Genomic DNA, 14,943 nt, shown 5'->3' on the forward strand with positions numbered 1-14,943 from the left:
CCAACACATGCAACTGAACCCCACACATTACACCATGTCACCTACTCTCTACACTGACACCCACACCATATCATCCACTCTCTACACTGACACACAGACAACTGTACCCCACACATTACACCATGTCATCCACTTTCTACGTTGATACCCACACCATGTCACCCACTATTTATATCAACACACTACTACAGACAACTAAACCCCATACATTACACCATGTCACCTACTCTCTACCCTCACACCCCACAGGCAACTGAAGCCCACATATTACACCATGTCCCCCACTCTCTACACTTACACCCACACCATGTCACCCACTCTCTATACTGACAACCCAACATAGACAACAGAAACCTACACATTACACCATGTCACCTGCTCTCTACACTTACACCCACACCATGTCACCCACTCTCTATACTGACAACCCAACATAGACAACAGAAACCTACACATTACACCATGTCACCCGCTCTCTACACTTACACCCACACCATGCCACTCACTATCTAAACTGACACCCTAACACAGCCAACTGAAGCCCACACATTACACCATGTCACCCACTCTCTACACTGACACCCCAACACATGCAACTGAAGCCCACACATTACACCATGTCACCAACTCTTAACACTTACACCCACACCATGTCACCCACTATCTACACTGACACCCCAACACAAACCATTGAACCCCACACATTACACCATGTCACCCACTCTCTACCCTCACACCCCACAACTGAAGCCAAGTCTTTCACTTTCTACAGGAACATGCTAACACAAAACAGTACAGCACACATTGGTGTTGGACCTCGTTGTCTATATACTAACACAGTCACACAATGTCGCTCTGAACTATAACAACTTTACGCAGGAGGAAAGTATGGTGCTCATGTTTGACATTCTACAGACCACTGAACTAGTTTGTTGTGTGGAACTGAACATGGAGTCATGATGCAAACTGGTATCATGGTGAAGTGAATGGCTGATAAAAGGTCCCTAAAAATTTTTCCGGGAAATATATACTAAGCTTAGGGCAAGTGTCTACAAAGTGACATTTTCTGTAATACTATCTGTGCCAGAAAGACAGCAGGAGTTACAGAGCTATATAAGAGGTAAGTGGGTGAGTTAAGGTCCATACACATTAGACGATGTCGCTCTATGATCGACGTCGTTTAATGTTTCCCCTCCTCGTCGCTCAGGGAGGGGGAAAATGAGAGACGTCGCTCATTTTATCGGCAAGTGTGTATGGGCATTAACTGGTGTAGGAAAGAGAGTTTGAGATTTTCGGAGACTTGTTACATTGTCTCTCCCAGCTACAGGCTCTACAGACAGGATGAGCTACAATATAATGGGGAATGTGCAAGTCAGAAAGCAGGACATTTTAAACTAGGACCTGATACTGAGAGTGAAGATAAAGTACGTGTACAGGTTGAGTCTCCCTTATCCAAAATGCTTGGGACCGGAAGTATTTTGGATATCGGATTTTTCCGTATTTTGGAATAATTGCATACCATAATGAGATATCATGGTGATGGGACCTAAATCTAAGCACAGAGTGCATTTATGTTACATATACACCTTTCACACACAGCCTGAAGGTAATTTTAGCCAATATTTTTTATAACTTTGGGCATTAAGCAAAGTGTGCGTACATTCGCACAATTCATTTATGTTTCATATACACCTTATACACACAGCCTGAAGATCATTTAATACAATATTTTTAATAACTTTGTGTATTAAACAAAGTTTGTGTACATTGAGGCATCAAAATACAAAGGTTTCACTATTTCACTCTCACTCAAAAAAGTCTGTATTTCGGAATATTCCGTATTTCGGAATATTTGGATATGGGATACTCAACCTGTATAGGGAATAGACATCACAAGGAATTAATGAAGGGGGGGTTCAAAGGATTCAATAAGGAAAGAGGTTACGCACAGTATTACGGTCAGGTCAACGCGTGATGGGAAGTACCTTCCCACATGAACACTCCCTCACACCCTGGAACACCTACCATTATCAGTCACCCTTTTATTTAGTCTTTTTCGCTAGAAAAGTAATGAACTGATAAAACAACTATTTAAGAAATCAAGTCTAATATAAAGTGTTGTTTTGTTATATGAATACCCCCAAAATGAAAGCTGTACTGGGCCACTAAAATATTAACTATTCAAACTGACTGGAAAAGGTAGACATAAATATATCCAGTGTTCACCATTATCCCGGGCTAACTCAGGAGACGTACAATTATGCCTAAACAACATGAAGACTGATTAAGCACCTGTATCAGATGGTATGAGTACTGAAGGAGCTAGATTCAGTAATAGATAAACCCTTACTTCTCATATTTAAGGACTGTCTGTCAGAAGGCAGGTGTGGTCCCCTTATTCAAAAACGGATCATAACTAAACCCGGGAAATAACAGATTAAAGGAAGTGATGTACCGAACCTTCTCAAGACTAATCAGCTTCTAGCTATCATTTCATAGAATGTACTTGATAAATACTAGAAAGAAGCTGATAGGCTGCCGCAGGCAACATCTCTTCTCGTCCACTTCTTCATTCTTTAAATAGTTTGAAAAAATTCAAAGGAATCCTAAGAGCTAACATCCAGAAATATTATCATTTCATAGAATGCACTTGATAAATACTAGAAAGAAGCTGATAGGTTGCCACAGGCAACTTCTCTTTGCATTCACTTCTTCATTCTTTAAATGCTTGAAAATATTTGAAGGAATCCTAAGAGCTAACATCCAAAAATATACTACTGGATGTCAAGAAGGTTTTGTGGTGAACATATATGTAGAGAGAAAAAGGCTACACAAGGCCCATACCTTCCAACACTCAGTCATAAGAAACGGGAATAAAATAATAACAGCCCCGATATACCCACTTCTCTTCCCACAGTTGCCACTATAAGATCAAAGCTCTGTCTATAGCTGCATAACCCCCATCATGTTCGAGGTTTGAGCTGAGCAAACAAAAGACAGATTGTGTTCAGTGTAAAAAAATGTAAGTTCATTTTATTCTGTGGCCGTAGTTCTTCTACTGTTACATTACCTGCTAACAGCTGCCGATAGATGGGAAACCCTTAGCAGTACGTAACGTGCCTATACTAATATGCAAAAGCTGATAAGTCTAGAACAAGGCTTAAATGGAGAAGGCACATAAATCACTTGTTAGACTAGTTTCCCCAATAGCGGGGGCCTGTTTTGGGCACATGTGCATAAGACGTAGAAGAACCTGAGGCATTTCAGAGACCTGTGGCCTTATTGAAAGGAACAGGGGGGTTCAATTATAATTAAGGAATTTACAAACCAAGGTTGTTTACTTTGGTAGAACAAAGAGAACTAACTTATGTTTGCAGACAGATGCAAAGACAAAGATATGTTTGACAAACATTTTCCATTGAAGGCAAAACAGGTGACAAGTGGGAACCACCTGAGTTGATTCTGTATCACTACCAACAGAAATTGATTTTTAATAGTAAGGGTAGCTGATCTGTGGAATTCATTGTTGAGTGACGTAATAATGGCAGAAACACTGGATTTATAAAAAAAAAATGTGTTTCTTTCTAATGAGGAATGGTATTAATAGTTTGAATAAGTAAATTAAGCAGTTAGGGCAACTGATCTAGGGAATTTAAAAAGAATATGCAAATATATAAGTTCAACAACTCATTTTTGAGGGGAGATCGACACTCTTAGTATATATAAAGTTGGACTTGACGTTTTCAATAAGTAACTGCTAAATACAATAAATATATGTGCCTGACATGACGCACTAGGTATTACAATACATACGTGTCAAATGTTCCTGTTGGGAAACCGGGACAAGTTTGTGCTCCATTGAGCATATAAAAAGGGGACGTGGGCATGTGGCCTAGAAACTTGACCAGAGCTTCTAATGTACTGAACTACCTCCACCATGTTCTCTTCTCTTAAAATCCACACACACCCATTCACAGAATTGAACGGGACATACCTTCCAGCCTGCTTTGTCCCAATCAGAATGGAGGAACATAACCCTGGAATCAGGACTGTCCCAACTAAATCAGGGCAGTCGGGAGGTGTGTATATGCCCGTGTCACCTCAGTAATAATCATACAAACAGCACGCTGGACAGTACACCCTACAAACTATAAACCATGCACACACGTCTACACATTACAACATATTCCACAGAGTCTACACCAATAACCATACTTGCAACTCTAAGAAGTACCCCCAATCGTGTAAACGGACACTATGGGGCAAATTTACACAATCCGCATTTAAAATGCAGTTGTAGTGTGATATTTTCTGCTAAATTCATCAGGCAGAGAAGCCGGGACACTGGTTGGAAGCCTGGATAGCATTATTATCGCAGGGCTCCTGCCGGAATTGTTTTGCAGTTCAACCTTAATACATTTATAGCAGATCGCAATTCCCATTACAAGTAAGGAAAATAGGTATGCTTACTAAAAAAAATGCAATATAGAGGGCTTGGAGGAGACTTAAGCGAATTCTCCTCCAATCCCCATTAGTACATACAGGTGATACTGCAACAATCGTTTTCACGTTATTTTAGTAAAAAAATATTGATAAATATGCCCATATGTGTATGTATACTATATTACTCAGAGTGACAGATCCCTTTAATAAAATATCTACCCACACTGCCAAATCCTCCACACTAATTACTGCATTATCATATCAATAACTACATAATAATGATTATATTAATAACTCCACATTGTTACATCAGACAAATCTCCTTCTTGTTTAGTATACCTATCCAACACTGTTCCCCATCAACAAAATTAGTCTGTGGTACCTCTAACACAATACAGAACCCTTTCACACAGCTAACCAGGGAAAGATCCTGATTTATCACTGCAACAAAGTACCTTATTCATTAGCTACACTATGCCATGTAACATCCACAGAGCCGAACATGTAACATCCACAGCATCATGCCATGTAACATCCACAGAGCAGAACATGTAACACCCACAGCATCATGCCATGTAACATCCAAAGCATCATTCCATGTAACATCCACTGAGCCGCATGCCATGTAACATCCACTAAACCATGTATGTAACATCAACTGCACCATGCCATGTAATATCCGCAGCACTGTACATGTAACATCCACAGCATCATTCCATGTAACATCCACAGAGCCGAACATGTAACATCCACTGAGCCGCATGCCATGTAACATCCACTAAACCATGTATGTAACATCAACCGCACCATGCCATGTAATATCCGCAGCACTGTACATGTAACATCCACAGCATCATTCCATGTAACATCCACAGAGCCGAACATGTAACATCCACAGCATCATGCCATGTAACATCCACAGAGCCGAACATGTAACATCCACAGCATCATTCCATGTAACATCCACAGCATCATGCCATGTAATATCCGCAGCACTGTACATGTAACATCCACCGCACCATGCCATGTAACATCCACAGTACCATGCCATGTAACATCCACAGCACCATGCCATGTAACATCCACAGCACCATGCCACGTAACATCCACAGTACCATACCATGTAACATCCACAGTACCATGCCACGTAACATCCACAGTACCATGCCACATAACATCCACAGCACCATGCCACGTAACATCCACAGTACCATGCCACGTAACATACACAGCACCATGCCATGTAACATCGAAAGCATCATGCCATGTACTATCCAAAGCACTGTACATGTATGTAATATCCAGAGCACTGTACATTTAACATCAACAGCATCATGCCAGGTAACATCCAAAGCACCATGCCATGTAATATCCACAGCACTGTTCATGTAATATGCACATCACTGTACAGGTAACATCCAAAGCACCATGCCATGTAATATCCACAGCACTGTTCATGTAACATCCAAAGCACCATGCCATGTAACATCCACAGCACTGTTCATGTAACATCCACAGCACCATGCCATGTAACATCCACAGCACTGTACATGTAACATCCACAGCACCATGCCATGTAACATCCACAGCACCATGCCATGTAACATCCACATCACTGTACAGGTAACATCCACAGCACCATGCCATGTAACATCCACAGCACCATGCCACGTAACATCCACAGCACCATGCCATGTAACATCCACATCACTGTACAGGTAACATCCACAGCACCATGCCATGTAACATCCACAGCACTGTACAGGTAACATCCACAGCACCATGCCACGTAACATCCACAGCACCATGCCATGTAACATCCACAGCACCATGCCATGTAACATCCACAGCACTGTACAGGTAACATCCACAGCACCATGCCATGTAACATCCACAGCACCATGCCATGTAACATCCACAGCACTGTACAGGTAACATCCACAGCACCATGCCACGTAACATCCACAGCACCATGCCATGTAACATCCACAGCACCATGCCATGTAACATCCACATCACCATGTCATGTAATATCCACAGCACTGTTCATGTAACATCCACAGCACCATGCCATGAAACATCCACAGCACTGTACAGGTAACATCCACATCACCATGTCATGTAATATCCACAGCACTGTTCATGTAACATCCACAGCACCATGCCATGTAACATCCACATCACCATGTCATGTAACATCCACAGCACCATGCCATGTAACATCCACAGGACCATGCCACGTAACATACCATGTAACATCCACAGTACCATGCCACGTAACATCCACAGCACCATGCCACGTAACATCCACAGCACCATGCCACGTAACATCCACATCACCATGCCACGAAACATCCACAGTACCATGCCACGTAACATCCACAGCACCATGCCACGTAACATCCAAAGTACCATGCCACGTAACATACACAGCACCATGCCATGTAACATCGAAAGCATCATGCCATGTACTATCCAAAGCACTGTACATGTATGTAATATCCAGAGCACTGTACATTGAACATCAACAGCATCATGCCAGGTAACATCCAAAGCACCATGCCATGTAATATCCACAGCACTGTTCATGTAATATGCACAGCACTGTACAGGTAACATCCAAAGCACCATGCCATGTAATATCCACAGTACTGTTCATGTAACATCCAAAGCACCATGCCATGTAACATCCACAGCACTGTTCATGTAACATCCACAGCACCATGCCATGTAACATCCACAGCACTGTACATGTAACATCCACAGCACCATGCCATGTAACATCCACAGCACCATGCCATGTAACATCCACATCACTGTACAGGTAACATCCACAGCACCATGCCATGTAACATCCACAGCACCATGACACGTAACATCCACAGCACCATGCCATGTAACATCCACAGCACCATGCCATGTAACATCCACAGCACTGTACAGGTAACATCCACAGCACCATGCCATGTAACATCCACAGCACCATGCCATGTAACATCCACATCACCATGTCATGAAACATCCACAGCACCATGCCATGTAACATCCACAGCACCATGCCATGTAACATCCACAGCACCATGCCATGTAACATCCACAGCACCATGCCATGTAACATCCACAGCACTGTACAGGTAACATCCACAGCACCATGCCACGTAACATCCACAGCACCATGCCACGTAACATCCACATCACCATGTCATGAAACATCCACAGCACCATGCCATGTAACATCCACAGCACCATGCCATGTAACATCCACATCACTGTACAGGTAACATCCACAGCACCATGCCATGTAACATCCACAGCACTGTACAGGTAACATCCACAGCACCATGCCACGTAACATCCACAGCACCATGCCATGTAACATCCATAGCACCATGCCATGTAACATCCACAGCACTGTACAGGTAACATCCACAGTACCATGCCATGTGACATCCACAGCACCATGCCACGTAACATCCACATCACCATGTCATGAAACATCCACAGCACCATGCCATGTAACATCCACAGCACCATGCCATGTAACATCCACAGCACCATGCCATGTAACATCCACAGCACCATGCCATGTAACATCCACAGCACCATGCCATGTAACATCCACAGCACTGTACAGGTAACATCCACAGCACCATGCCACGTAACATCCACAGCACCATGCCATGTAACATCCACATCACCATGTCATGAAACATCCACAGCACCATGCCATGTAACATCCACAGCACCATGCCATGTAACATCCACAGCACCATGCCATGTAACATCCACAGCACTGTACAGGTAACATCCACAGCACCATGCTACGTAACATCCACAGCACCATGCCATGTAACATCCACAGCACCATGCCATGTAACATCCACAGCACTGTACAGGTAACATCCACAGCACCATGCCACGTAACATCCACAGCACCATGCCACGTAACATCCACATCACCATGTCATGAAACATCCACAGCACCATGCCATGTAACATCCACATCACTGTACAGGTAACATCCACAGCACCATGCCATGTAACATCCACAGCACTGTACAGGTAACATCCACAGCACCATGCCACGTAACATCCACAGCACCATGCCATGTAACATCCACAGCACCATGCCATGTAACATCCACAGCACTGTACAGGTAACATCCACAGCACCATGCCATGTAACATCCACAGCACCATGCCACGTAACATCCACATCACCATGTCATGAAACATCCACAGCACCATGCCATGTAACATCCACAGCACCATGCCATGTAACATCCACAGCACCATGCCATGTAACATCCACAGCACCATGCCATGTAACATCCACAGCACTGTACAGGTAACATCCACAGCACCATGACACGTAACATCCACAGCACCATGCCATGTAACATCCACATCACCATGTCATGAAACATCCACAGCACCATGCCATGTAACATCCACAGCACCATGCCATGTAACATCCACAGCACCATGCCATGTAACATCCACAGCACCATGCCATGTAACATCCACAGCACTGTACAGGTAACATCCACAGCACCATGCCACGTAACATCCACAGCACCATGCCATGTAACATCCACATCACTATGTCATGAAACATCCACATCACCATGTCATGAAACATCCACAGCACCATGCCATGTAACATCCACAGCACTGTACAGGTAACATCCACAGCACCATGCCATGTAACATCCACAGCACCATGCCATGTAACATCCACAGCACCATGCCATGTAACATCCACATCACCATGTCATGTAATATCCACAGCACTGTTCATGTAACATCCACATCACCATGTCATGTAATATCCACAGCACTGTTCATGTAACATCCACAGCACCATGCCGTGTAACATCCACATCACCATGTCATGTAACATCCACAGCACTGTACAGGTAACATCCACCGCACCATGCCATGTAACATCCACAGTACTGTACAGGTAACATCCACCGCACCATGCCATGTAACATCCACATCACCATGTCATGTAATATCCACAGCACTGTTCATGTAACATCCACAGCACCATGCCATGTAACATCCACATCACCATGTCATGTAACATCCACAGCACTGTACATGTAACATCCACCGCACCATGCCATGTAACATGCACAGTACTGTACAGGTAACATCCACCGCACCATGCCATGTAACATCCACATCACCATGTCATGTAATATCCACAGCACCATGTCATGTAACATCCACATCACCATGTCATGTAATACCCACAGCACCATGCCATGTAACATCCACATCACCATGTCATGTAACATCCACAGCACTGTACAGGTAACATCCACCGCACCATGCCATGTAACATCCACAGTACTGTACAGGTAACATCCACCGCACCATGCCATGTAACATCCACATCACCATGTCATGTAATATCCAAAGCACTGTACATGTATGTAATATCCAGAGCACTGTACATTTAACATCAACAGCATCATGCCAGGTAACATCCAAAGCACCATGCTATGTAATATCCACAGCACTGTTCATGTAATATCCACAGCACTGTACAGGTAACATCCAAAGCACCATGTCATGAAACATCCACAGCACCATGCCATGTAACATCCACAGCACCATGCCATGTAACATCCACAGCACCATGCCATGTAACATCCACAGCACCATGCCATGTAACATCCACAGCACTGTACAGGTAACATCCACAGCACCATGCCACGTAACATCCACAGCACCATGCCATGTAACATCCACAGCACCATGCCAAGTAACATCCACAGCACTGTACAGGTAACATCCACAGCACCATGCCACGTAACATCCACAGCACCATGCCACGTAACATCCACATCACCATGTCATGAAACATCCACAGCACCATGCCATGTAACATCCACATCACTGTACAGGTAACATCCACAGCACCATGCCATGTAACATCCACAGCACTGTACAGGTAACATCCACAGCACCATGCCACGTAACATCCACAGCACCATGCCATGTAACATCCACAGCACCATGCCATGTAACATCCACAGCACTGTACAGGTAACATCCACAGCACCATGCCATGTGACATCCACAGCACCATGCCACGTAACATCCACATCACCATGTCATGAAACATCCACAGCACCATGCCATGTAACATCCACAGCACCATGCCATGTAACATCCACAGCACCATGCCATGTAACATCCACAGCACCATGCCATGTAACATCCACAGCACCATGCCATGTAACATCCACAGCACTGTACAGGTAACATCCACAGCACCATGCCACGTAACATCCACAGCACCATGCCATGTAACATCCACATCACCATGTCATGAAACATCCACAGCACCATGCCATGTAACATCCACAGCACCATGCCATGTAACATCCACAGCACCATGCCATGTAACATCCACAGCACCATGCCATGTAACATCCACAGCACTGTACAGGTAACATCCACAGCACCATGCCACGTAACATCCACAGCACCATGCCATGTAACATCCACATCACCATGTCATGAAACATCCACAGCACCATGCCATGTAACATCCACAGCACCATGCCATGTAACATCCACAGCACCATGCCATGTAACATCCACAGCACCATGCCATGTAACATCCACAGCACTGTACAGGTAACATCCACAGCACCATGCCACGTAACATCCACAGCACCATGCCATGTAACATCCACAGCACCATGCCATGTAACATCCACAGCACTGTACAGGTAACATCCACAGCACCATGCCATGTAACATCCACAGCACCATGCCACGTAACATCCACATCACCATGTCATGAAACATCCACAGCACCATGCCATGTAACATCCACAGCACCATGCCATGTAACATCCACAGCACCATGCCATGTAACATCCACAGCACCATGCCATGTAACATCCACAGCACTGTACAGGTAACATCCACAGCACCATGCCACGTAACATCCACAGCACCATGCCATGTAACATCCACATCACCATGTCATGAAACATCCACAGCACCATGCCATGTAACATCCACAGCACCATGCCATGTAACATCCACAGCACCATGCCATGTAACATCCACAGCACCATGCCATGTAACATCCACAGCACTGTACAGGTAACATCCACAGCACCATGCCACGTAACATCCACAGCACCATGCCATGTAACATCCACATCACCATGTCATGAAACATCCACAGCACCATGCCATGTAACATCCACAGCACCATGCCATGTAACATCCACAGCACCATGCCATGTAACATCCACAGCACCATGCCATGTAACATCCACAGCACTGTACAGGTAACATCCACAGCACCATGCCACGTAACATCCACAGCACCATGCCATGTAACATCCACATCACCATGTCATGAAACATCCACAGCACCATGCCATGTAACATCCACAGCACCATGCCATGTAACATCCACAGCACCATGCCATGTAACATCCACAGCACCATGCCATGTAACATCCACAGCACTGTACAGGTAACATCCACAGCACCATGCCACGTAACATCCACAGCACCATGCCATGTAACATCCACAGCACCATGCCATGTAACATCCACAGCACTGTACAGGTAACATCCACAGCACCATGCCATGTAACATCCACAGCACCATGCCACGTAACATCCACATCACCATGTCATGAAACATCCACAGCACCATGCCATGTAACATCCACAGCACCATGCCATGTAACATCCACAGCACCATGCCATGTAACATCCACAGCACCATGCCATGTAACATCCACAGCACTGTACAGGTAACATCCACAGCACCATGCCACGTAACATCCACAGCACCATGCCATGTAACATCCACATCACCATGTCATGAAACATCCACAGCACCATGCCATGTAACATCCACAGCACCATGCCATGTAACATCCACAGCACCATGCCATGTAACATCCACAGCACCATGCCATGTAACATCCACAGCACTGTACAGGTAACATCCACAGCACCATGCCACGTAACATCCACAGCACCATGCCATGTAACATCCACATCACCATGTCATGAAACATCCACATCACCATGTCATGAAACATCCACAGCACCATGCCATGTAACATCCACAGCACTGTACATGTAACATCCACAGCACCATGCCATGTAACATCCACAGCACCATGCCATGTAACATCCACAGCACCATGCCATGAAACATCCACAGCACCATGCCATGTAACATCCACAGCACCATGCCACGTAACATCCACAGCACCATGTCATGTAATATCCACAGCACCATGTCATGTAACATCCACATCACCATGCCATGTAACATCCACATCACCATGCCATGTAACATCCACATCACCATGTCATGTAATACCCACAGCACCATGCCATGTAACATCCACAGCACCATGCCATGTAACATCCACATCACCATGTCATGTAACATCCACAGCACTGTACAGGTAACATCCACCGCACCATGCCATGTAACATCCACAGTACTGCACAGGTAACATCCACCGCACCATGCCATGTAACATCCAAAGCATCATGTCATGTAACATAGAAAGCACCATAGCTTATCTAAACCAACCACAAACTGGGTCACTGTTGCTGGTGTACACAAATAACTGAATACACATTCTAGCAATGCAGCTGAAGTTTGCAGAAATGAGCGGAGCCTTCCTAAGGCAGAAGAAATAAACATACACTGTACATTAGTGTAGAAACCACAACTCTCAGAGTGAGCCAGAAGGAGCTACAATATATGCACTGATGGGCACAGTAAGTAAAACAGAATGGTCACACAAACAAGGACAGAAGAGTATTAACAGTAAACAGATAACATTAAAAACAAGACGTAACTTACATCTCTCTCTGCTCCTGTTACCTGTCCTGTGTCATTCAGGCAGAATCTCTGTAACTCACAGGCACTGCTAGTGATCACTACTGAGCACCAACGCCAGCCTGAGGTATAAGTGGATCATGTATCCATTAGCAATATAATAATGTAGAAAATAATAATAATAATAATAATAATAATAATAATAATACAAACCTAAACCTGTAATTACTATATTTTACTGATGTACCTTAACAATAAAGACTTATACACTGTAGATAACTTTCACTGTAATTCTTATGGTGCTTTCTATACACAGCAGAAAGCAGAAACACAATTTGCACTTTCTCCTTATCTATCCATGGGAGAACTTGTCACTATCAAAACCTTTACTGATGGGAGAGAAACCCAGAAGTCCTCATCCAACCAGATCGTCTGTATCCTCATACACGCACATGCAGACAGTACACCAGGAGGTGCCACACTGCACTTACCTGACACACTACTATACAGTAAGTACCAGGCAGGCTGCCTACTATCTCCTTCCCTGCTCTGGACTCTCTACCAATTGCATCAGCTTCAGACTGTCCTACCACCATATCCTATACCCCCATGCCATGATGCCAGCACAACACACTCAGCCTCCCGTGCCATCACTTGTACATACACAGTCATCGCTGCCGCACCAGCTGGAACTCTACCTTCTGTACAGCTCTGCACAGTCCTCTGATCCTTCTGTCCCAGGCAAGAGCTACGATGACATTTGTATGTGATCAGAGCGGGGCGGGGAGAGGTAAGAGGGAAGCAGCCTGGGGAGGCGCTACATCACGGTGGATGCAACATTTATGGAAAGTAGGTGTATAGCGCTCCCTACTGGTCACTCTTCTGCAAAACACTAATTTTTTGATCATTTTCTTTTGAGGAGCCAATATCAGGAAATATGCATATGCTTTCTTAACATTATTAACTATATATTTTCTACTGTACTACAATTAAAGTATATAAGAGTAAGAAACGAATTCAGAGTGGCAGAACTAGATTATTAGCTCTCATTGACAAACTGGAGATAAGGTGCCTCTACTTTATAATTATTAATAACTAGGTGATTCATCGCACCCTACAGGCGCTCTTCACACCGTCATAAAGGGCTACGCCCCCTTAACCCTTGCACGCCCTTGCGGCGTGCAAAATTTGTATTATATGGCGTATTACCTCCAATCATAATTGTGTGAGTGGTTAAATATTGCATGGACAAAGGGTGTGCGATGGTTAAGGGGTCGTAGCGCCTTGCAATGGTGTGAACAGCGCACGCGGGGCCTGATGAATGCCCTAGTAACTGCTGTGGTCGGCGGAGTGGCGGGTGCGGAGTAGACGCGAATGGGGGAGGGAGTCCGGGTGTGCCGCGGGTGGGAGAAGGGAGGTTGCGGGGGTGCCACGGGTGGGGGAGGGGCGGGTGCGGTGGTGACGCGGGTGGGGGAGGGGCTGATGCGTGGGTGCCGCTGGTAGTGGCCCGGAGCCAACGCAGGTGGGGGAGGAGTAGTTGAGGGGGTGCCACAGGTGGGGGAGGGGTGGGTGCGATGGTGCCGTGGGGTAGGGGAGGGTGCGGGGGTACTGCGGGTGGGGGAGGGGGTCCAGAGCCACCACGGGTG

General features: G+C 45.1%; 1 protein-coding gene across 4 annotated transcripts in view; it reads right to left on the bottom strand.

Moving 5' to 3' along the window:
- The window catches only part of LOC134969116 (inositol-trisphosphate 3-kinase B-like), a 219,613-nt gene extending 205,529 nt beyond the window's left edge, over nt 1-14,084 (bottom strand). For 3 of the 4 annotated variants that reach the window (XM_063944840.1, XM_063944837.1, XM_063944841.1), the window contains exon 1: nt 13,996-14,084. The gene's annotated coding sequence lies outside the window, so the exon portion shown is untranslated. Of the gene's footprint in view, nt 1-13,961 lie in introns of all 4 variants that reach the window. The other variant, XM_063944838.1, reaches the window with a different exon arrangement.
- Between the last annotated feature and the right edge of the window lie 859 nt (nt 14,085-14,943).

This window comes from Pseudophryne corroboree, chromosome 11 (assembly GCF_028390025.1).
Source record: "Pseudophryne corroboree isolate aPseCor3 chromosome 11, aPseCor3.hap2, whole genome shotgun sequence".
NCBI lineage: Eukaryota > Metazoa > Chordata > Amphibia > Anura > Myobatrachidae > Pseudophryne > Pseudophryne corroboree.